This window comes from Lissotriton vulgaris, chromosome 1_1, assembly GCF_964263255.1.
Source record: "Lissotriton vulgaris chromosome 1_1, aLisVul1.2, whole genome shotgun sequence".
NCBI classification, from domain to species: Eukaryota; Metazoa; Chordata; class Amphibia; order Caudata; family Salamandridae; genus Lissotriton; species Lissotriton vulgaris.
In genome coordinates this window covers 232,973,219-232,995,876 of record NC_141685.1, presented here as the reverse complement: position 1 = coordinate 232,995,876, position 22,658 = coordinate 232,973,219, and the positions used below count along the sequence as shown (strand labels likewise).

The following is a 22,658-nucleotide window of genomic DNA, read 5'->3' as shown; positions in this document are numbered from 1 at the left end:
ATAACTCCCAAAATTGTCCAGGAATGGATTTCCTTCATAAAAAATGATTAGTCTGCATACCATCTTGAAGTGGGAGCCCGGCTAGCTCAGTCGGTAGAGCATGAGACTCTTAATCTCAGGGTCGTGGGTTCGAGCCCCACGTTGGGCGAAAATGAGTAATTTTTGCTGGATTATTGCATTGACTCTCATAATCTGGTGAATATTCTTGCATTAGATATGCAATGACTATCAAAAATGGTATCTCCCTTGGTTTCTCATTGGTGGGAAATTTAACTTCAAGATTAGGTAGGGTATGAGTCTAGATGAACACTCCGCAATATCACTCATATTCGAGTAGTAAACAGACCAACCTGAACTGTAAAACATCCCATAAGTGGAGGTAAGGCATAAGTTAGGAGTGAACTTAACACTCTTATGGGCAAATGGACTTCACATAAAGTGTGGAAGGCAGTAAGGTTACTTTTTTCATGTTATGCAGATTAAACACACAGGGGAATTAGCTCAAATGGTAGAGCGCTCGCTTAGCATGCGAGAGGTAGCGGGATCGATGCCCGCATTCTCCATTATAAAATTTGCATACATTTTATTTTTAACTTGTCATTGCCAAGGTCATTGCAGAGTAAGAACAGAAAAATCACAGATGGCTTTCAAATATGGTCTCATTATAACAACTAAAGTGGTTTAATCAAAAGGGTTCAGGTATTCTTTAGCATGTGAGAGGAATTTGAATTCTTATGCAATCTCAAAATGAAGTTCTCACAACTTCCATTTTCATTTTCTCTTATTTTTTTTGACACTCTGTCCTCTGAAGGATGTATAAATCTGGCTTTCCTTGCTAAACAAGAGTAGAGGAATATCCAGGATTTGATTTTCTTCACAAAAAGGGACTGGTCTGCATACTGTCTTAAGGAGAGATCCCGGCTAGCTCAGTAGGTAGAGCATGAGACTCTTAATCTCAGGGTCGTGGGTTCGAGCCCCACGTTGGGCGAAAACGAGTAATTTTTGCCTGAATATTGCATTGACTCTCATAATATGGAGATTAATCTTGCATTAGACATGCAATAACTCCCAAAAATTGTCCAGGAATGGATTTCCTTCATAAAAAATGATTAGTCTGCATACCATCGTGAAGTGGGAGCCCGGCTAGCTCAGTCGGTAGAGCATGAGACTCTTAATCTCAGGGTCGTGGGTTCGAGCCCCACGTTGGGCGAAAATGAGTAATTTTTGCTGGATTATTGCATTGACTCTCATAATCTGGAGAATATTCTTGCATTAGACATGCAATAACTATCAAAAATGGTATCTCCCTTGGTTTCTCATTGGTGGGAAATTTAACTTCAAGATTAGCTAGGGTATGAGTCTAGATGAACACACCGCAATATCACTCATATTCGAGTAGTAAACAGGCCAACCTGAACTGTAAAACATCCCATAAGTGGAGGTAAGGCATAAGTTAGGAGTCAACTTAACACTGTTATGGGCAATTGGACTTCAAATAAAGTGTGGAAGGCAGTAAGGTTACTTTTTTCATGTTATGCAGATTAAACACACAGGGGAATTAGCTCAAATGGTAGAGCGCTCGCTTAGCATGAGAGAAGTAGCGGGATTGGTGCCCGCATTCTCCATTTTAAAATTTGCATACATTTTATTTTTAACTTGTCATTGCCAAGGTCATTGCAGAGTAAGAACAGAAAAATCACAGATGGCTTTCAAATATGGTCTCATTATAACAACTAAAGTGGTTTAATCAAAAGGGTTCAGGTATTCTTTAGCACGTGAGAGGAATTTGAATTCTTATGCAATCTTAACATGAAGTTCTCACAACTTCCATTTTCATTTTCTCTTATTTTATTTGACACTCTGTCTCCTAAAGGATGTATAAATCTGGCTTTCCTTGCAAAACAAGAGTAGAGGAATATCCAGGATTTCATTTTCTTCACAAAAAGTGATTGGTCTGCATACTGTCTTAAGGAGGGACCCCGGCAAGCTCAGTCAGTAGAGCATGAGACTCTTAAGCTCAGGGTCGTGAGTTCGAGCCCCACGTTGGGTGAAAAAGAAAAAACTTTGCATGAATATTTCATTGACTCTCATAATATGGAGATTAATCTTGCATTAGACATGCAATAACTCCCAAAAATTGTCCAGGAATGGATTTCCTTCATAAAAAATGATTAGTCTGCATACCATCTTGAAGTGGGAGCCTGGCTAGCTCAGTCGGTAGAGCATGAGACTCTTAATCTCAGGGTCGTGGGTTCGAGCCCCACGTTGGGCGAAAATGAGTAATTTTTGCTGGACTCTCATAATCTGGTGATTATTCTTGCATTAGACATGCAATAACTATCAAAAATGGTATCTCCCTTGGTTTCTCATTGGTGGGAAATTTAACTTCAAGATTAGGTAGGGTATGAGTCTAGATGAACACACCACAATATCACTCATATTCGAGTAGTAAACAGGCCAACCTGAACTGTAAAACATCCCATAAGTGGAGGTAAGGCATAAGTTAGGAGTGAACTGAACACTGTTATGGGTAATTGGACTTCAAATAAAGTGTGGAAGGCAGTGAGGTTACTTTTTTCATGTTATGCAGATTAAACACACAGGGGAATTAGCTCAAATGGTAGAGCGCTCGCTTAGCATGCGAGAGGTAGCGGGATCGATGCCCGCATTCTCCATTTTAAAATTTGCATACATTTTATTTTTAACTTGTCATTGCCAAGGCCATTGCAGAGTAAGAACAGAAAAATCACAGATGGCTTTCAAATATGGTCTCATTATAACAACTAAAGTGGTTTAATCAAAAGGGTTCAGGTATTCTTTAGCACGTGAGAGGAATTTGAATTCTTATGCAATCTTAACATGAAGTTCTCACAACTTCCATTTTCATTTTCTCTTATTTCATTTGACACTCTGTCCCCTAAAGGATGTATAAATCTGGCTTTCCTTGCAAAACAAGAGTAGAGGAATATCCAGGATTTCATTTTCTTCACAAAAAGTGATTGGTCTGCATACTGTCTTAAGGAGGGACCCCGGCAAGCTCAGTCGGTAGAGCATGAGACTCTTAAGCTCAGGGTCGTGAGTTCGAGCCCCACGTTGGGCGAAAAAGAAAAAATTTTGCCTGAATATTTCATTGACTCTCATAATATGGAGATTAATCTTGCATTAGACATGCAATAACTCCCAAAAATTGTCCAGGAATGGATTTCCTTCATAAAAAATGATTAGTCTGCATAACATCTTGAAGTGGGAGCCCGGCTAGCTCAGTCGGTAGAGCATGAGACTCTTAATCTCAGGGTCGTGGGTTCGAGCCCCACGTTGGGCGAAAATGAGTAATTTTTGCTGGACTCTCATAATCTGGTGATTATTCTTGCATTAGACATGCAATAACTATCAAAAATGGTATCTCCCTTGGTTTCTCATTGGTGGGAAGTTTAATTTCAAGATTAGCTAGGGTATGAGTCTAGATGAACACACCGCAATATCACTCATATTCGAGTAGTAAACAGGCCAACCTGAACTGTAAAACATCCCATAAGTGGAGGTAAGGCATAAGTTAGGAGTGAACTTAACACTGTTATGGGCAATTGGACTTCAAATAAAGTGTGGAAGGCAGTAAGGTTACTTTTTTCATGTTATGCAGATTAAACACACAGGGGAATTAGCTCAAATGGTAGAGCGCTCGCTTAGCATGCGAGAGGTAGCGGGATCGATGCCCGCATTCTCCATTATAAAATTTGCATACATTTTATTTTTAACTTGTCATTGCCAAGGTCATTGCAGAGTAAGAACAGAAAAATCACAGATGGCTTTCAAATATGGTCTCATTATAACAACTAAAGTGGTTTAATCAAAAGGGTTCAGGTATTCTTTAGCATGTGAGAGGAATTTGAATTCTTATGCAATCTCAAAATGAAGTTCTCACAACTTCCGCTTTCATTTTCTCTTATTTTTTTTGACACTCTGTCCTCTGAAGGATGTATAAATCTGGCTTTCCTTGCAAAACAAGAGTAGAGGAATATCCAGGATTTGATTTTCTTCACAAAAAGGGACTGGTCTGCATACTGTCTTAAGGAGAGATCCCGGCTAGCTCAGTAGGTAGAGCATGAGACTCTTAATCTCAGGGTCGTGGGTTCGAGCCCCACGTTGGGCGAAAACGAGTAATTTTTGCCTGAATATTGCATTGACTCTCATAATATGGAGATTAATCTTGCATTAGACATGCAATAACTCCCAAAAATTGTCCAGGAATGGATTTCCTTCATAAAAAATGATTAGTCTGCATACCATCGTGAAGTGGGAGCCCGGCTAGCTCAGTCGGTAGAGCATGAGACTCTTAATCTCAGGGTCGTGGGTTCGAGCCCCACGTTGGGCGAAAATGAGTAATTTTTGCTGGATTATTGCATTGACTCTCATAATCTGGAGAATATTCTTGCATTAGACATGCAATAACTATCAAAAATGGTATCTCCCTTGGTTTCTCATTGGTGGGAAATTTAACTTCAAGATTAGGTAGGGTATGAGTCTAGATGAACACTCCGCAATATCACTCATATTCGAGTAGTAAACAGACCAACCTGAACTGTAAAACATCCCATAAGTGGAGGTAAGGCATAAGTTAGGAGTGAACTTAACACTCTTATGGGCAAATGGACTTCACATAAAGTGTGGAAGGCAGTAAGGTTACTTTTTTCATGTTATGCAGATTAAACACACAGGGGAATTAGCTCAAATGGTAGAGCGCTCGCTTAGCATGCGAGAGGTAGCGGGATCGATGCCCGCATTCTCCATTATAAAATTTGCATACATTTTATTTTTAACTTGTCATTGCCAAGGTCATTGCAGAGTAAGAACAGAAAAATCACAGATGGCTTTCAAATATGGTCTCATTATAACAACTAAAGTGGTTTAATCAAAAGGGTTCAGGTATTCTTTAGCATGTGAGAGGAATTTGAATTCTTATGCAATCTCAAAATGAAGTTCTCACAACTTCCATTTTCATTTTCTCTTATTTTTTTTGACACTCTGTCCTCTGAAGGATGTATAAATCTGGCTTTCCTTGCAAAACAAGAGTAGAGGAATATCCAGGATTTGATTTTCTTCACAAAAAGGGACTGGTCTGCATACTGTCTTAAGGAGAGATCCCGGCTAGCTCAGTAGGTAGAGCATGAGACTCTTAATCTCAGGGTCGTGGGTTCGAGCCCCACGTTGGGCGAAAACGAGTAATTTTTGCCTGAATATTGCATTGACTCTCATAATATGGAGATTAATCTTGCATTAGACATGCAATAACTCCCAAAAATTGTCCAGGAATGGATTTCCTTCATAAAAAATGATTAGTCTGCATACCATCGTGAAGTGGGAGCCCGGCTAGCTCAGTCGGTAGAGCATGAGACTCTTAATCTCAGGGTCGTGGGTTCGAGCCCCACGTTGGGCGAAAATGAGTAATTTTTGCTGGATTATTGCATTGACTCTCATAATCTGGAGAATATTCTTGCATTAGACATGCAATAACTATCAAAAATGGTATCTCCCTTGGTTTCTCATTGGTGGGAAATTTAACTTCAAGATTAGCTAGGGTATGAGTCTAGATGAACACACCGCAATATCACTCATATTCGAGTAGTAAACAGGCCAACCTGAACTGTAAAACATCCCATAAGTGGAGGTAAGGCATAAGTTAGGAGTCAACTTAACACTGTTATGGGCAATTGGACTTCAAATAAAGTGTGGAAGGCAGTAAGGTTACTTTTTTCATGTTATGCAGATTAAACACACAGGGGAATTAGCTCAAATGGTAGAGCGCTCGCTTAGCATGAGAGAAGTAGCGGGATTGGTGCCCGCATTCTCCATTTTAAAATTTGCATACATTTTATTTTTAACTTGTCATTGCCAAGGTCATTGCAGAGTAAGAACAGAAAAATCACAGATGGCTTTCAAATATGGTCTCATTATAACAACTAAAGTGGTTTAATCAAAAGGGTTCAGGTATTCTTTAGCACGTGAGAGGAATTTGAATTCTTATGCAATCTTAACATGAAGTTCTCACAACTTCCATTTTCATTTTCTCTTATTTTATTTGACACTCTGTCTCCTAAAGGATGTATAAATCTGGCTTTCCTTGCAAAACAAGAGTAGAGGAATATCCAGGATTTCATTTTCTTCACAAAAAGTGATTGGTCTGCATACTGTCTTAAGGAGGGACCCCGGCAAGCTCAGTCAGTAGAGCATGAGACTCTTAAGCTCAGGGTCGTGAGTTCGAGCCCCACGTTGGGTGAAAAAGAAAAAACTTTGCATGAATATTTCATTGACTCTCATAATATGGAGATTAATCTTGCATTAGACATGCAATAACTCCCAAAAATTGTCCAGGAATGGATTTCCTTCATAAAAAATGATTAGTCTGCATACCATCTTGAAGTGGGAGCCTGGCTAGCTCAGTCGGTAGAGCATGAGACTCTTAATCTCAGGGTCGTGGGTTCGAGCCCCACGTTGGGCGAAAATGAGTAATTTTTGCTGGACTCTCATAATCTGGTGATTATTCTTGCATTAGACATGCAATAACTATCAAAAATGGTATCTCCCTTGGTTTCTCATTGGTGGGAAATTTAACTTCAAGATTAGGTAGGGTATGAGTCTAGATGAACACACCACAATATCACTCATATTCGAGTAGTAAACAGGCCAACCTGAACTGTAAAACATCCCATAAGTGGAGGTAAGGCATAAGTTAGGAGTGAACTGAACACTATTATGGGTAATTGGACTTCAAATAAAGTGTGGAAGGCAGTGAGGTTACTTTTTTCATCTTATGCAGATTAAACACACAGGGGAATTAGCTCAAATGGTAGAGCGCTCGCTTAGCATGCGAGAGGTAGCGGGATCGATGCCCACATTCTCCTTTTTAAAATTTGCATACATTTTATTTTTAACTTGTCATTGCCAAGGTCATTGCAGAGTAAGAACAGAAAAATCACAGATGGCTTTCAAATATGGTCTCATTATAACAACTAAAGTGGTTTAATCAAAAGGGTTCAGGTATTCTTTAGCACGTGAGAGGAATTTGAATTCTTATGCAATCTTAACATGAAGTTCTCACAACTTCCATTTTCATTTTCTCTTATTTCATTTGACACTCTGTCCCCTAAAGGATGTATAAATCTGGCTTTCCTTGCAAAACAAGAGTAGAGGAATATCCAGGATTTCATTTTCTTCACAAAAAGTGATTGGTCTGCATACTGTCTTAAGGAGGGACCCCGGCAAGCTCAGTCGGTAGAGCATGAGACTCTTAAGCTCAGGGTCGTGAGTTCGAGCCCCACGTTGGGCGAAAAAGAAAAAATTTTGCCTGAATATTTCATTGACTCTCATAATATGGAGATTAATCTTGCATTAGACATGCAATAACTCCCAAAAATTGTCCAGGAATGGATTTCCTTCATAAAAAATGATTAGTCTGCATAACATCTTGAAGTGGGAGCCCGGCTAGCTCAGTCGGTAGAGCATGAGACTCTTAATCTCAGGGTCGTGGGTTCGAGCCCCACGTTGGGCGAAAATGAGTAATTTTTGCTGGATTATTGCATTGGATCTCATAATCTGGTGAATATTCTTGCATTAGACATGCAATAACTATCAAAAATGGTATCTCCCTTGGTTTCTCATTGGTGGGAAATTTAACTTCAAGATTAGGTAGGGTATGAGTCTAGATGAACACTCCGCAATATCACTCATATTCGAGTAGTAAACAGACCAACCTGAACTGTAAAACATCCCATAAGTGGAGGTAAGGCATAAGTTAGGAGTGAACTTAACACTCTTATGGGCAAATGGACTTCACATAAAGTGTGGAAGGCAGTAAGGTTACTTTTTTCATGTTATGCAGATTAAACACACAGGGGAATTAGCTCAAATGGTAGAGCGCTCGCTTAGCATGCGAGAGGTAGCGGGATCGATGCCCGCATTCTCCATTATAAAATTTGCATACATTTTATTTTTAACTTGTCATTGCCAAGGTCATTGCAGAGTAAGAACAGAAAAATCACAGATGGCTTTCAAATATGGTCTCATTATAACAACTAAAGTGGTTTAATCAAAAGGGTTCAGGTATTCTTTAGCATGTGAGAGGAATTTGAATTCTTATGCAATCTCAAAATGAAGTTCTCACAACTTCCATTTTCATTTTCTCTTATTTTTTTTGACACTCTGTCCTCTGAAGGATGTATAAATCTGGCTTTCCTTGCAAAACAAGAGTAGAGGAATATCCAGGATTTGATTTTCTTCACAAAAAGGGACTGGTCTGCATACTGTCTTAAGGAGAGATCCCGGCTAGCTCAGTATGTAGAGCATGAGACTCTTAATCTCAGGGTCGTGGGTTCGAGCCCCACGTTGGGCGAAAACGAGTAATTTTTGCCTGAATATTGCATTGACTCTCATAATATGGAGATTAATCTTGCATTAGACATGCAATAACTCCCAAAAATTGTCCAGGAATGGATTTCCTTCATAAAAAATGATTAGTCTGCATACCATCGTGAAGTGGGAGCCCGGCTAGCTCAGTCGGTAGAGCATGAGACTCTTAATCTCAGGGTCGTGGGTTCGAGCCCCACGTTGGGCGAAAATGAGTAATTTTTGCTGGATTATTGCATTGACTCTCATAATCTGGAGAATATTCTTGCATTAGACATGCAATAACTATCAAAAATGGTATCTCCCTTGGTTTCTCATTGGTGGGAAATTTAACTTCAAGATTAGCTAGGGTATGAGTCTAGATGAACACACCGCAATATCACTCATATTCGAGTAGTAAACAGGCCAACCTGAACTGTAAAACATCCCATAAGTGGAGGTAAGGCATAAGTTAGGAGTCAACTTAACACTGTTATGGGCAATTGGACTTCAAATAAAGTGTGGAAGGCAGTAAGGTTACTTTTTTCATGTTATGCAGATTAAACACACAGGGGAATTAGCTCAAATGGTAGAGCGCTCGCTTAGCATGCGAGAAGTAGCGGGATTGGTGCCCGCATTCTCCATTTTAAAATTTGCATACATTTTATTTTTAACTTGTCATTGCCAAGGTCATTGCAGAGTAAGAACAGAAAAATCACAGATGGCTTTCAAATATGGTCTCATTATAACAACTAAAGTGGTTTAATCAAAAGGGTTCAGGTATTCTTTAGCACGTGAGAGGAATTTGAATTCTTATGCAATCTTAACATGAAGTTCTCACAACTTCCATTTTCATTTTCTCTTATTTTATTTGACACTCTGTCTCCTAAAGGATGTATAAATCTGGCTTTCCTTGCAAAACAAGAGTAGAGGAATATCCAGGATTTCATTTTCTTCACAAAAAGTGATTGGTCTGCATACTGTCTTAAGGAGGGACCCCGGCAAGCTCAGTCAGTAGAGCATGAGACTCTTAAGCTCAGGGTCGTGAGTTCAAGCCCCACGTTGGGTGAAAAAGAAAAAACTTTGCATGAATATTTCATTGACTCTCATAATATGGAGATTAATCTTGCATTAGACATGCAATAACTCCCAAAAATTGTCCAGGAATGGATTTCCTTCATAAAAAATGATTAGTCTGCATACCATCTTGAAGTGGGAGCCCGGCTAGCTCAGTCGGTAGAGCATGAGACTCTTAATCTCAGGGTCGTGGGTTCGAGCCCCACGTTGGGCGAAAATGAGTAATTTTTGCTGGACTCTCATAATCTGGTGATTATTCTTGCATTAGACATGCAATAACTATCAAAAATGGTATCTCCCTTGGTTTCTCATTGGTGGGAAATTTAACTTCAAGATTAGGTAGGGTATGAGTCTAGATGAACACACCACAATATCACTCATATTCGAGTAGTAAACAGGCCAACCTGAACTGTAAAACATCCCATAAGTGGAGGTAAGGCATAAGTTAGGAGTGAACTGAACACTATTATGGGTAATTGGACTTCAAATAAAGTGTGGAAGGCAGTGAGGTTACTTTTTTCATGTTATGCAGATTAAACACACAGGGGAATTAGCTCAAATGGTAGAGCGCTCGCTTAGCATGCGAGAGGTAGCGGGATCGATGCCCGCATTCTCCATTTTAAAATTTGCATACATTTTATTTTTAACTTGTCATTGCCAAGGTCATTGCAGAGTAAGAACAGAAAAATCACAGATGGCTTTCAAATATGGTCTCATTATAACAACTAAAGTGGTTTAATCAAAAGGGTTCAGGTATTCTTTAGCACGTGAGAGGAATTTGAATTCTTATGCAATCTTAACATGAAGTTCTCACAACTTCCATTTTCATTTTCTCTTATTTCATTTGACACTCTGTCCCCTAAAGGATGTATAAATCTGGCTTTCCTTGCAAAACAAGAGTAGAGGAATATCCAGGATTTCATTTTCTTCACAAAAAGTGATTGGTCTGCATACTGTCTTAAGGAGGGACCCCGGCAAGCTCAGTCGGTAGAGCATGAGACTCTTAAGCTCAGGGTCGTGAGTTCGAGCCCCACGTTGGGCGAAAAAGAAAAAATTTTGCCTGAATATTTCATTGACTCTCATAATATGGAGATTAATCTTGCATTAGACATGCAATAACTCCCAAAAATTGTCCAGGAATGGATTTCCTTCATAAAAAATGATTAGTCTGCATAACATCTTGAAGTGGGAGCCCGGCTAGCTCAGTCGGTAGAGCATGAGACTCTTAATCTCAGGGTCGTGGGTTCGAGCCCCACGTTGGGCGAAAATGAGTAATTTTTGCTGGATTATTGCATTGACTCTCATAATCTGGTGAATATTCTTGCATTAGACATGCAATAACTATCAAAAATGGTATCTCCCTTGGTTTCTCATTGGTGGGAAATTTAACTTCAAGATTAGGTAGGGTATGAGTCTAGATGAACACTCCGCAATATCACTCATATTCGAGTAGTAAACAGACCAACCTGAACTGTAAAACATCCCATAAGTGGAGGTAAGGCATAAGTTAGGAGTGAACTTAACACTCTTATGGGCAAATGGACTTCACATAAAGTGTGAAAGGCAGTAAGGTTACTTTTTTCATGTTATGCAGGTTAAACACACAGGGGAATTAGCTCAAATGGTAGAGCGCTCGCTTAGCATGCGAGAGGTAGCGGGATCGATGCCCGCATTCTCCATTATAAAATTTGCATACATTTTATTTTTAACTTGTCATTGCCAAGGTCATTGCAGAGTAAGAACAGAAAAATCACAGATGGCTTTCAAATATGGTCTCATTATAACAACTAAAGTGGTTTAATCAAAAGGGTTCAGGTATTCTTTAGCATGTGAGAGGAATTTGAATTCTTATGCAATCTCAAAATGAAGTTCTCACAACTTCCATTTTCATTTTCTCTTATTTTTTTTGACACTCTGTCCTCTGAAGGATGTATAAATCTGGCTTTCCTTGCAAAACAAGAGTAGAGGAATATCCAGGATTTGATTTTCTTCACAAAAAGGGACTGGTCTGCATACTGTCTTAAGGAGAGATCCCGGCTAGCTCAGTATGTAGAGCATGAGACTCTTAATCTCAGGGTCGTGGGTTCGAGCCCCACGTTGGGCGAAAACGAGTAATTTTTGCCTGAATATTGCATTGACTCTCATAATATGGAGATTAATCTTGCATTAGACATGCAATAACTCCCAAAAATTGTCCAGGAATGGATTTCCTTCATAAAAAATGATTAGTCTGCATACCATCGTGAAGTGGGAGCCCGGCTAGCTCAGTCGGTAGAGCATGAGACTCTTAATCTCAGGGTCGTGGGTTCGAGCCCCACGTTGGGCGAAAATGAGTAATTTTTGCTGGATTATTGCATTGACTCTCATAATCTGGAGAATATTCTTGCATTAGACATGCAATAACTATCAAAAATGGTATCTCCCTTGGTTTCTCATTGGTGGGAAATTTAACTTCAAGATTAGCTAGGGTATGAGTCTAGATGAACACACCGCAATATCACTCATATTCGAGTAGTAAACAGGCCAACCTGAACTGTAAAACATCCCATAAGTGGAGGTAAGGCATAAGTTAGGAGTCAACTTAACACTGTTATGGGCAATTGGACTTCAAATAAAGTGTGGAAGGCAGTAAGGTTACTTTTTTCATGTTATGCAGATTAAACACACAGGGGAATTAGCTCAAATGGTAGAGCGCTCGCTTAGCATGCGAGAAGTAGCGGGATTGGTGCCCGCATTCTCCATTTTAAAATTTGCATACATTTTATTTTTAACTTGTCATTGCCAAGGTCATTGCAGAGTAAGAACAGAAAAATCACAGATGGCTTTCAAATATGGTCTCATTATAACAACTAAAGTGGTTTAATCAAAAGGGTTCAGGTATTCTTTAGCACGTGAGAGGAATTTGAATTCTTATGCAATCTTAACATGAAGTTCTCACAACTTCCATTTTCATTTTCTCTTATTTTATTTGACACTCTGTCTCCTAAAGGATGTATAAATCTGGCTTTCCTTGCAAAACAAGAGTAGAGGAATATCCAGGATTTCATTTTCTTCACAAAAAGTGATTGGTCTGCATACTGTCTTAAGGAGGGACCCCGGCAAGCTCAGTCAGTAGAGCATGAGACTCTTAAGCTCAGGGTCGTGAGTTCAAGCCCCACGTTGGGTGAAAAAGAAAAAACTTTGCATGAATATTTCATTGACTCTCATAATATGGAGATTAATCTTGCATTAGACATGCAATAACTCCCAAAAATTGTCCAGGAATGGATTTCCTTCATAAAAAATGATTAGTCTGCATACCATCTTGAAGTGGGAGCCCGGCTAGCTCAGTCGGTAGAGCATGAGACTCTTAATCTCAGGGTCGTGGGTTCGAGCCCCACGTTGGGCGAAAATGAGTAATTTTTGCTGGACTCTCATAATCTGGTGATTATTCTTGCATTAGACATGCAATAACTATCAAAAATGGTATCTCCCTTGGTTTCTCATTGGTGGGAAATTTAACTTCAAGATTAGGTAGGGTATGAGTCTAGATGAACACACCACAATATCACTCATATTCGAGTAGTAAACAGGCCAACCTGAACTGTAAAACATCCCATAAGTGGAGGTAAGGCATAAGTTAGGAGTGAACTGAACACTATTATGGGTAATTGGACTTCAAATAAAGTGTGGAAGGCAGTGAGGTTACTTTTTTCATGTTATGCAGATTAAACACACAGGGGAATTAGCTCAAATGGTAGAGCGCTCGCTTAGCATGCGAGAGGTAGCGGGATCGATGCCCGCATTCTCCATTTTAAAATTTGCATACATTTTATTTTTAACTTGTCATTGCCAAGGTCATTGCAGAGTAAGAACAGAAAAATCACAGATGGCTTTCAAATATGGTCTCATTATAACAACTAAAGTGGTTTAATCAAAAGGGTTCAGGTATTCTTTAGCACGTGAGAGGAATTTGAATTCTTATGCAATCTTAACATGAAGTTCTCACAACTTCCATTTTCATTTTCTCTTATTTCATTTGACACTCTGTCCCCTAAAGGATGTATAAATCTGGCTTTCCTTGCAAAACAAGAGTAGAGGAATATCCAGGATTTCATTTTCTTCACAAAAAGTGATTGGTCTGCATACTGTCTTAAGGAGGGACCCCGGCAAGCTCAGTCGGTAGAGCATGAGACTCTTAAGCTCAGGGTCGTGAGTTCGAGCCCCACGTTGGGCGAAAAAGAAAAAATTTTGCCTGAATATTTCATTGACTCTCATAATATGGAGATTAATCTTGCATTAGACATGCAATAACTCCCAAAAATTGTCCAGGAATGGATTTCCTTCATAAAAAATGATTAGTCTGCATAACATCTTGAAGTGGGAGCCCGGCTAGCTCAGTCGGTAGAGCATGAGACTCTTAATCTCAGGGTCGTGGGTTCGAGCCCCACGTTGGGCGAAAATGAGTAATTTTTGCTGGATTATTGCATTGACTCTCATAATCTGGTGAATATTCTTGCATTAGACATGCAATAACTATCAAAAATGGTATCTCCCTTGGTTTCTCATTGGTGGGAAATTTAACTTCAAGATTAGGTAGGGTATGAGTCTAGATGAACACTCCGCAATATCACTCATATTCGAGTAGTAAACAGACCAACCTGAACTGTAAAACATCCCATAAGTGGAGGTAAGGCATAAGTTAGGAGTGAACTTAACACTCTTATGGGCAAATGGACTTCACATAAAGTGTGAAAGGCAGTAAGGTTACTTTTTTCATGTTATGCAGGTTAAACACACAGGGGAATTAGCTCAAATGGTAGAGCGCTCGCTTAGCATGCGAGAGGTAGCGGGATCGATGCCCGCATTCTCCATTATAAAATTTGCATACATTTTATTTTTAACTTGTCATTGCCAAGGTCATTGCAGAGTAAGAACAGAAAAATCACAGATGGCTTTCAAATATGGTCTCATTATAACAACTAAAGTGGTTTAATCAAAAGGGTTCAGGTATTCTTTAGCATGTGAGAGGAATTTGAATTCTTATGCAATCTCAAAATGAAGTTCTCACAACTTCCATTTTCATTTTCTCTTATTTTTTTTGACACTCTGTCCTCTGAAGGATGTATAAATCTGGCTTTCCTTGCAAAACAAGAGTAGAGGAATATCCAGGATTTGATTTTCTTCACAAAAAGGGACTGGTCTGCATACTGTCTTAAGGAGAGATCTCGGCTAGCTCAGTAGGTAGAGCATGAGACTCTTAATCTCAGGGTCGTGGGTTCGAGCCCCACGTTGGGCGAAAACGTGTAATTTTTGCCTGAATATTGCATTGACTCTCATAATATGGAGATTAATCTTGCATTAGACATGCAATAACTCCCAAAAATTGTCCAGGAATGGATTTCCTTCATAAAAAATGATTAGTCTGCATACCATCTTGAAGTGGGAGCCCGGCTAGCTCAGTCGGTAGAGCATGAGACTCTTAATCTCAGGGTCGTGGGTTCGAGCCCCACGTTGGGCGAAAATGAGTAATTTTTGCTGGATTATTGCATTGACTCTCATAATCTGGAGAATATTCTTGCATTAGACATGCAATAACTATCAAAAATGGTATCTCCCTTGGTCTCTCATTGGTGGGAAATTTAACTTCAAGATTAGCTAGGGTATGAGTCTAGATGAACACACCGCAATATCACTCATATTCGAGTAGTAAACAGGCCAACCTGAACTGTAAAACATCCCATAAGTGGAGGTAAGGCATAAGTTAGGAGTCAACTTAACACTGTTATGGGCAATTGGACTTCAAATAAAGTGCGGAAGGCAGTAAGGTTACTTTTTTCATGTTATGCAGATTAAACACACAGGGGAATTAGCTCAAATGGTAGAGCGCTCGCTTAGCATGCGAGAGGTAGCGGGATCGGTGCCCGCATTCTCCATTTTAAAATTTGCATACATTTTATTTTTAACTTGTCATTGCCAAGGTCATTGCAGAGTAAGAACAGAAAAATCACAGATGGCTTTCAAATATGGTCTCATTATAACAACTAAAGTGGTTTAATCAAAAGGGTTCAGGTATTCTTTAGCACGTGAGAGGAATTTGAATTCTTATGCAATCTTAACATGAAGTTCTCACAACTTCCATTTTCATTTTGTCTTATTTTATTTGACACTCTGTCCCCTAAAGGATGTATAAATCTGGCTTTCCTTGCAAAACAAGAGTAGAGGAATATCCAGGATTTAATTTTCTTCACAAAAAGTGATTGGTCTGCATACTGTCTTAAGGAGGGACCCCGGCAAGCTCAGTCAGTAGAGCATGAGACTCTTAAGCTCAGGGTCGTGAGTTCGAGCCCCACGTTGGGCGAAAAAGAAAAAATTTTGCCTGAATATTTCATTGACTCTCATAATATGGAGATTAATCTTGCATTAGACATGCAATAACTCCCAAAAATTGTCCAGGAATGGATTTCCTTCATAAAAAATGATTAGTCTGCATACCATCTTGAAGTGGGAGCCCGGCTAGCTCAGTCGGTAGAGCATGAGACTCTTAATCTCAGGGTCGTGGGTTCGAGCCCCACGTTGGGCGAAAATGAGTAATTTTTGCTGGACTCTCATAATCTGGTGATTATTCTTGCATTAGACATGCAATAACTATCAAAAATGGTACCTCCCTTGGTTTCTCATTGGTGGGAAATTTAACTTCAAGATTAGGTAGGGTATGAGTCTAGATGAACACACCACAATATCACTCATATTCGAGTAGTAAACAGGCCAACCTGAACTGTAAAACATCCCATAATTGGAGGTAAGGCATAAGTTAGGAGTGAACTGAACACTGTTATGGGCAATTGGACTTCAAATAAAGTGTGGAAGGCAGTGAGGTTACTTTTTTCATGTTATGCAGATTAAACACACAGGGGAATTAGCTCAAATGGTAGAGCGCTCGCTTAGCATGCGAGAGGTAGCGGGATCGATGCCCGCATTCTCCATTATAAAATTTGCATACATTTTATTTTTAACTTGTCATTGCCAAGGTCATTGCAGAGTAAGAACAGAAAAATCACAGATGGCTTTCAAATATGGTCTCATTATAACAACTAAAGTGGTTTAATCAAAAGGGTTCAGGTATTCTTTAGAATGTGAGAGGAATTTGAATTTTTTTGACACGGTATCCCATGACATCCTTCTGAAACGTCTGGAGATGGCCGGTGTGACTGGCCACGCACTTGCATGGTTCCAATCCTTTCTCAAGGATAGATCCTTCAAGGTGTCGGCCCCTCCATTTCTTTCTAAACCCCACCCCATAGCTCAAGGTGTCCCCCAGGGTTCAGCGTTGAGCCCCTCCCTCTTTAATCTATACGTCCAGCCACTTACGGACGTGGCTAGAGAGTGGGGGCTCACGCTGGTCTCGTACGCCGACGTCACCCAGCTGGTCGTCACCCTCTCGGAAAGCCAGTCCCCCGTGGCATCTAAGTTTAAAGAGGGTATGACTGCTGTGGCCCGCTGGATGACGGACAACTACCTCCAACTCAACGCCGGAAAAACCGAGGTGCTCCTCCTAGGCCGCAACACCAGCCTTTGGAACGAGCACTGGTGGCCGTCATCCCTAGGCGCCACTCCACTCCCCAAAAATTGTGTCAAAAATCTGGGAGTCTGGGTGGATGCCAACCTTAGCTTCCAGTCCCACACTAAAAAGGTGGCAGCCACCTGCATAGGCCTTCTAAGGAACCTCAGGCCCATACTTGGGCTCTTCGACTCTAAGGCTCGCCAGTTAATCGTCCAGGCCACCATCCTATCGCGCCTGGACTACGCTAACGTCCTCCTTTTGGGAGCCAACAAAGCGGAAATAACCAGGTTCCAACGTATCCAAAATGCGGCAGCCAGAATGCTGGTCGGCCTCCCACGCAGATGTTCAGCCAGAGCTACCATCCGTAAGCTCCACTGGCTGCCCGTGGAACTCCGAATTAAATTCAAGGCCTTAGTCACGATCTTTAAGATCGTTAAACAAGGTAACCCCCCTCTGCTTCGTAGCCTTGCCCAACCTTACGTTCCTGGCCGTGCTTTGCGTTCTTCCAACCAACTCCTCCTGACAATCCCTAGGACGCGACTCTGCTGAACTGGAGGCCGTTCCTTTAGCGTCCTCGGCCCCAAACTGTGGAACGATCTCCCCCTCAGCATTCGTTCCATTGATTCCCTCCCAGCCTTCCGCAAAGCAATTAAGACTCACCTCTTCCCCGCTCCCTAGATTCCCCTTCCCCCCATCCCCCTCTATCCTCAGTCTGCGTGCCTGTTCTTAGCGCCGGGACACCCCTTTGCCGGGGTAGCTGTTGCGCTTCACCAAATCCAGAAATAGAAATAGAAAATTCTTATGCAATCTCAAAATGAAGTTCTCACAACTTCCATTTTCATTTTCTCTTATTTTTTTTTGACACTCTGTCCTCTGAAGGATGTATAAATCTGGCTTTCCTTGCAAAACAAGAGTAGAGGAATATCCAGGATTTGATTTTCTTCACAAAAAGGGATTGGTCTGCATACTGTCTTAAGGAGGGAGCCCGGCTAGCTCAGTCGGTAGAGCATGAGACTCTTAATCTCAGGGTCGTGGGTTCGAGGCCCACGTTGGGCGAAAATGAGTAATTTTTGCTGGATTATTGCATTGACTCTCATAATCTGGTGAATATTCTTGCATTAGACATGCAATAACTATCAAAAATGGTATCTCCCTTGGTTTCTCATTGGTGGGAAATTTAACTTCAAGATTAGGTAGGGTATGAGTCTAGATGAACACTCCGCAATATCACTCATATTCGAGTAGTAAACAGGCCAACCTGAACTGTAAAACATCCCATAAGTGGAGGTAAGGCATAAATTAGGAGTGAACTTAACACTCTTATGGGCAAATGGACTTCACATAAAGTGTGGAAGGCAGTAAGGTTACTTTTTTCATGTTATGCAGATTAGACACACAGGGGAATTAGCTCAAATGGTAGAGCGCTCGCATAGCATGCGAGAGGTAGCGGGATCGATGCCCGCATTCTCCATTATAAAATTTGCATACATTTTATTTTTAACTTGTCATTGCCAAGGTCATTGCAGAGTAAGAACAGAAAAATCACAGATGGCTTTCAAATATGGTCTCATTATAACAACTAAAGTGGTTTAATCAATAGGGTTCAGGTATTCTTTAGCATGTGAGAGGAATTTGAATTCTTATGCAATCTCAAAATGAAGTTCTCACAACTTCCATTTTCATTTTCTCTTATTTTTTTTGACACTCTGTCCTCTGAAGGATGTATAAATTTGGCTTTCCTTGCAAAACAAGAGTAGAGGAATACCCAGGATTTGATTTTCTTCACAAAAAGGGATTGGTCTGCAGACTGTTTTAAGGAGAGAACCCGGCTAGCTCAGTAGGTAGAGCATGAGACTCTTAATCTCAGGGTCGTGGGTTCGAGCCCCACGTTGGGCGAAAACGAGTAATTTTTGCCTAATATTGCATTGACTCTCATAATATGGAGATTAATCGTGCATTAGACATGCAATAACTCCCAAAAATTGTCCAGGAATGGATTTCCTTCATAAAAATGATTAGTCTGCATACCATCTTGAAGTGGGAGCCCGGCTAGCTCAGTCGGTAGAGCATGAGACTCTTAATCTCAGGGTTGTGGGTTCGAGCCCCACGTTGGGTGAAAATGAGTAATTTTTGCAGGATTATTGCATTGACTCTCATAATCTGGTGATTAGACTTGCAATAAGTATCAAAAATGGTATCTCCCTTGGTTTCTCATTGGTGGGAAATTTAACTTCAAGATTAGGTAGGGTATGAGTCTAGATGAACACACCGCAATATCACTCATATTCGAGTAGTAAACAGGCCAACCTGAACTGTAAAACATCCCATAAGTGGAGGTAAGGCATAAATTAGGAGTGAACTTAACACTGTTATGGGCAATTGCACTTCAAATAAAGTGTGGAAGGCAGTAAGGTTACTTTTTTCATGTTATGTAGATTAAACACACAGGGGAATTAGCTCAAATGGTAGAGCGCTCGTTTAGCATGCGAGAGGTAGCGGGATCGATGCCCGCATTCTCCATTATAAAATTTGCATACATTTTATTTTTAACTTGTCATTGCCAAGGTCATTGCAGAGTAAGAACAGAAAAATCACAGATGGCTTTCAAATATGGTCTCATTATAACAACTAAAGTGGTTTAATCAAAAGGGTTCAGGTATTCTTTAGCACGTGAGAGGAATTTGAATTCTTATGCAATCTCAACATGAAGTTCTCACAACTTCCATTTTCATTTTCTCTTATTTTATTTGACACTCTGTCCCCTGAAGGATGTATAAATCTGGCTTTCCTTGCAAAACAAGAGTAGAGGAATATCCAGGATTTGATTTTCTTCACAAAAAGTGATTGGTCTGCATACTGTCTTAAGGAGGGACCCCGGCTAGCTAAGTCGGTAGAGCATGATACTCTTAATCTCAGGGTCATGGGTTCGAGCTCCACGTTGGGTGAAAAAGAGTAATTTTTGCCTGAATATTGCTTTGACTCTCATAATATGGAGATTAATCTTGCATTAGACATGCAATAACTCCCAAAAATTGTCCAGGAATGGATTTCCTTCATAAAAAATGATTAGTCTGCATACCATCTTGAAGTGGGAGCCCGGCTAGCTCAGCCGGTAGAGCATGAGACTCTTAATCTCAGGGTCGTGGGTTCGAGCCCCACGTTGGGCGAAAATGAGTAATTTTTGCTGGACTCTCATAATCTGGTGATTATTCTTGCATTAGACATGCAATAACTATCAAAAATGGTATCTCCCTTGGTTTCTCATTGGTGGGAAATTTAACTTCAAGATTAGGTAGGGTATGAGTCTAGATGAACACACCACAATATCACTCATATTCGAGTAGTAAACAGGCCAACCTGAACTGTAAAACATCCCATAAGTGGAGGTAAGGCATAAGTTAGGAGTGAACTGAACACTGTTATGGGCAATTGGACTTCAAATAAAGTGTGGAAGGCAGTGAGGTTACTTTTTTCATGTTATGCAGATTAAACACACAGGGGAATTAGCTCAAATTGTAGAGCGCTCGCTTAGCATGCGAGAGATAGCGGGATCGATGCCCGCATTCTACATTATAAAATTTGCATACATTTTATTTTTAACTTGTCATTGCCAAGGTCATTGCAGAGTAAGAACAGAAAAATCACAGATGGCTTTCAAATATGGTCTCATTATAACAACTAAAGTGGATTAATCAAAAGGGTTCAGGTATTCTTTAGCATGTGAGAGGAATTTGAATTCTTATGCAATCTCAAAATGAAGTTCTCACAACTTCCATTTTCATTTTCTCTTAATGTTTTTGACACTCTGTCCTCTGAAGGATGTATAAATCTGGCTTTCCTTGCAAAACAAGAGTAGAGGAATATCCAGGATTTGATTTTCTTCACAAAAAGGGATTGGTCTGCATACTGTCTTAAGGAGGGAGCCCGGCTAGCTCAGTCGGTAGAGCATGAGACTCTTAATCTTAGGGTCGTGGGTTCGAGCCCCACGTTGGGCGTAAACAAGTAATTTTTGCCTGAATATTGCATTAACTCTCATAATATGGAGATTAATCTTGCATTAGACATGCAATAACTCCCAAAAATTGTCCAGGAATGGATTTCCTTCATAAAAAATGATTAGTCTGCATACCATCTTGAAGTGGGAGCCCGGCTAGCTCAGTCGGTAGAGCATGAGACTCTTAATCTCAGGGTCGTGGGTTCGATCCCCACGTTGGGCGAAAATGAGTAATTTTTGCTGGATTATTGCATTGACTCTCATAATCTGGTGAATATTCTTGCATTAGACATGCAATAACTATCAAAAATGGTATCTCCCTTGGTTTCTCATTGGTGGGAAATTTAACTTCAAGATTAGGTAGGGTATGAGTCTAGATGAACACTCCGCAATATCACTCATATTCGAGTAGTAAACAGGCCAACCTGAACTGTAAAACATCCCATAAGTGGAGGTAAGGCATAAGTTAGGAGTGAACTTAACACTCTTATGGGCAAATGGACTTCACATAAAGTGTGGAAGGCAGTAAGGTTACTTTTTTCATGTTATGCAGATTAAACACACAGGGGAATTAGCTCAAATGGTAGAGCGCTCGCTTAGCATGCGAGAGGAAGCGGGATCGATGCCCGCATCCTCCATTATAAAATTTGCATACATTTTATTTTTAACTTGTCATTGCCAAGGTCATTGCAGAGTAAGAACAGAAAAATCACAGATGGCTTTCAAATATGGTCTCATTATAACAACTAAAGTGGTTTAATCAAAAGGGTTCAGGTATTCTTTAGCACGTGAGAGGAATTTGAATTCTTATGCAATCTTAACATGAAGTTCTCACAACTTCCATTTTCATTTTCTCTTATTTTATTTGACACTCTGTCCCCTAAAGGATGTATAAATCTGGCTTTCCTTGCAAAACAAGAGTAGAGGAATATCCAGGATTTCATTTTCTTCACAAAAAGTGATTGGTCTGCATACTGTCTTAAGGAGGGACCCCGGCAAGCTCAGTCAGTAGAGCATGAGACTCTTAAGCTCAGGGTCGTGAGTTCGAGCCCCACGTTGGGCGAAAAAGAAAAAATTTTGCCTGAATATTTAATTGACTCTCATAATATGGAGATTAATCTTGCATTAGACATGCAATAACTCCCAAAAATTGTCCAGGAATGGATTTCCTTCATAAAAAATGATTAGTCTGCATACCATCTTGAAGTGGGAGCCCGGCTAGCTCAGTCAGTAGAGCATGAGACTCTTAATCTCAGGGTCGTGGGTTCGAGCCCCACGTTGGGCGAAAATGAGTGATTTTTGCTGGACTCTCATAATCTGGTGATTATTCTTGCATTAGACATGCAATAACTATCAAAAATGGTATCTCCCTTGGTTTCTCATTGGTGGGAAATTTAACTTCAAGATTAGGTAGGGTATGAGTCTAGATGAACACACCACAATATCACTCATATTCGAGTAGTAAACAGGCCAACCTGAACTGTAAAACATCCCATAAGTGGAGGTAAGGCATAAGTTAGGAGTGAACTGAACACTGTTATGGGCAATTGGACATCAAATAAAGTGTGGAAGGCAGTGAGGTTACTTTTTTCATGTTATGCAGATTAAACACACAGGGGAATTAGCTCAAATGGTAGAGCGCTCGCTTAGCATGCGAGGGTAGCG

The 22,658-nt window shown here is 40.3% G+C and overlaps 25 non-coding genes across 25 annotated transcripts; all 25 read left to right on the top strand.

Annotated features, from left to right (window-relative positions):
* The first annotated feature begins 75 nt into the window (after positions 1-75).
* TRNAK-CUU (transfer RNA lysine (anticodon CUU)) lies at positions 76-148 on the top strand. The gene has a single exon. It is a non-coding gene; the product is annotated as a tRNA-Lys (tRNA).
* A 342-nt stretch (positions 149-490) lies between these two features.
* TRNAA-AGC (transfer RNA alanine (anticodon AGC)) lies at positions 491-563 on the top strand. The gene has a single exon. It is a non-coding gene; the product is annotated as a tRNA-Ala (tRNA).
* Positions 564-1,137: 574 nt separating this feature from the next.
* Positions 1,138-1,210, top strand: TRNAK-CUU (transfer RNA lysine (anticodon CUU)). The gene has a single exon. It is a non-coding gene; the product is annotated as a tRNA-Lys (tRNA).
* Positions 1,211-2,602: 1,392 nt separating this feature from the next.
* TRNAA-AGC (transfer RNA alanine (anticodon AGC)) lies at positions 2,603-2,675 on the top strand. The gene has a single exon. It is a non-coding gene; the product is annotated as a tRNA-Ala (tRNA).
* Positions 2,676-3,249: 574 nt separating this feature from the next.
* TRNAK-CUU (transfer RNA lysine (anticodon CUU)) lies at positions 3,250-3,322 on the top strand. Its single transcript has one exon. It is a non-coding gene; the product is annotated as a tRNA-Lys (tRNA).
* Positions 3,323-3,652: 330 nt separating this feature from the next.
* Positions 3,653-3,725, top strand: TRNAA-AGC (transfer RNA alanine (anticodon AGC)). The gene has a single exon. It is a non-coding gene; the product is annotated as a tRNA-Ala (tRNA).
* A 574-nt stretch (positions 3,726-4,299) lies between these two features.
* TRNAK-CUU (transfer RNA lysine (anticodon CUU)) lies at positions 4,300-4,372 on the top strand. Its single transcript has one exon. It is a non-coding gene; the product is annotated as a tRNA-Lys (tRNA).
* Positions 4,373-4,714: 342 nt separating this feature from the next.
* Positions 4,715-4,787, top strand: TRNAA-AGC (transfer RNA alanine (anticodon AGC)). The gene has a single exon. It is a non-coding gene; the product is annotated as a tRNA-Ala (tRNA).
* Positions 4,788-5,361: 574 nt separating this feature from the next.
* Positions 5,362-5,434, top strand: TRNAK-CUU (transfer RNA lysine (anticodon CUU)). The gene has a single exon. It is a non-coding gene; the product is annotated as a tRNA-Lys (tRNA).
* A 2,039-nt stretch (positions 5,435-7,473) lies between these two features.
* TRNAK-CUU (transfer RNA lysine (anticodon CUU)) lies at positions 7,474-7,546 on the top strand. Its single transcript has one exon. It is a non-coding gene; the product is annotated as a tRNA-Lys (tRNA).
* Positions 7,547-7,888: 342 nt separating this feature from the next.
* On the top strand, positions 7,889-7,961 carry TRNAA-AGC (transfer RNA alanine (anticodon AGC)). Its single transcript has one exon. It is a non-coding gene; the product is annotated as a tRNA-Ala (tRNA).
* Positions 7,962-8,535: 574 nt separating this feature from the next.
* Positions 8,536-8,608, top strand: TRNAK-CUU (transfer RNA lysine (anticodon CUU)). The gene has a single exon. It is a non-coding gene; the product is annotated as a tRNA-Lys (tRNA).
* Positions 8,609-9,597: 989 nt separating this feature from the next.
* Positions 9,598-9,670, top strand: TRNAK-CUU (transfer RNA lysine (anticodon CUU)). The gene has a single exon. It is a non-coding gene; the product is annotated as a tRNA-Lys (tRNA).
* A 330-nt stretch (positions 9,671-10,000) lies between these two features.
* On the top strand, positions 10,001-10,073 carry TRNAA-AGC (transfer RNA alanine (anticodon AGC)). Its single transcript has one exon. It is a non-coding gene; the product is annotated as a tRNA-Ala (tRNA).
* A 574-nt stretch (positions 10,074-10,647) lies between these two features.
* TRNAK-CUU (transfer RNA lysine (anticodon CUU)) lies at positions 10,648-10,720 on the top strand. Its single transcript has one exon. It is a non-coding gene; the product is annotated as a tRNA-Lys (tRNA).
* A 342-nt stretch (positions 10,721-11,062) lies between these two features.
* Positions 11,063-11,135, top strand: TRNAA-AGC (transfer RNA alanine (anticodon AGC)). The gene has a single exon. It is a non-coding gene; the product is annotated as a tRNA-Ala (tRNA).
* Positions 11,136-11,709: 574 nt separating this feature from the next.
* Positions 11,710-11,782, top strand: TRNAK-CUU (transfer RNA lysine (anticodon CUU)). Its single transcript has one exon. It is a non-coding gene; the product is annotated as a tRNA-Lys (tRNA).
* Positions 11,783-12,771: 989 nt separating this feature from the next.
* Positions 12,772-12,844, top strand: TRNAK-CUU (transfer RNA lysine (anticodon CUU)). The gene has a single exon. It is a non-coding gene; the product is annotated as a tRNA-Lys (tRNA).
* A 330-nt stretch (positions 12,845-13,174) lies between these two features.
* On the top strand, positions 13,175-13,247 carry TRNAA-AGC (transfer RNA alanine (anticodon AGC)). The gene has a single exon. It is a non-coding gene; the product is annotated as a tRNA-Ala (tRNA).
* A 574-nt stretch (positions 13,248-13,821) lies between these two features.
* On the top strand, positions 13,822-13,894 carry TRNAK-CUU (transfer RNA lysine (anticodon CUU)). The gene has a single exon. It is a non-coding gene; the product is annotated as a tRNA-Lys (tRNA).
* Positions 13,895-14,236: 342 nt separating this feature from the next.
* Positions 14,237-14,309, top strand: TRNAA-AGC (transfer RNA alanine (anticodon AGC)). The gene has a single exon. It is a non-coding gene; the product is annotated as a tRNA-Ala (tRNA).
* A 574-nt stretch (positions 14,310-14,883) lies between these two features.
* Positions 14,884-14,956, top strand: TRNAK-CUU (transfer RNA lysine (anticodon CUU)). Its single transcript has one exon. It is a non-coding gene; the product is annotated as a tRNA-Lys (tRNA).
* Positions 14,957-15,945: 989 nt separating this feature from the next.
* TRNAK-CUU (transfer RNA lysine (anticodon CUU)) lies at positions 15,946-16,018 on the top strand. Its single transcript has one exon. It is a non-coding gene; the product is annotated as a tRNA-Lys (tRNA).
* A 330-nt stretch (positions 16,019-16,348) lies between these two features.
* TRNAA-AGC (transfer RNA alanine (anticodon AGC)) lies at positions 16,349-16,421 on the top strand. The gene has a single exon. It is a non-coding gene; the product is annotated as a tRNA-Ala (tRNA).
* Positions 16,422-21,143: 4,722 nt separating this feature from the next.
* TRNAK-CUU (transfer RNA lysine (anticodon CUU)) lies at positions 21,144-21,216 on the top strand. Its single transcript has one exon. It is a non-coding gene; the product is annotated as a tRNA-Lys (tRNA).
* The last annotated feature ends 1,442 nt before the right edge of the window (positions 21,217-22,658 follow it).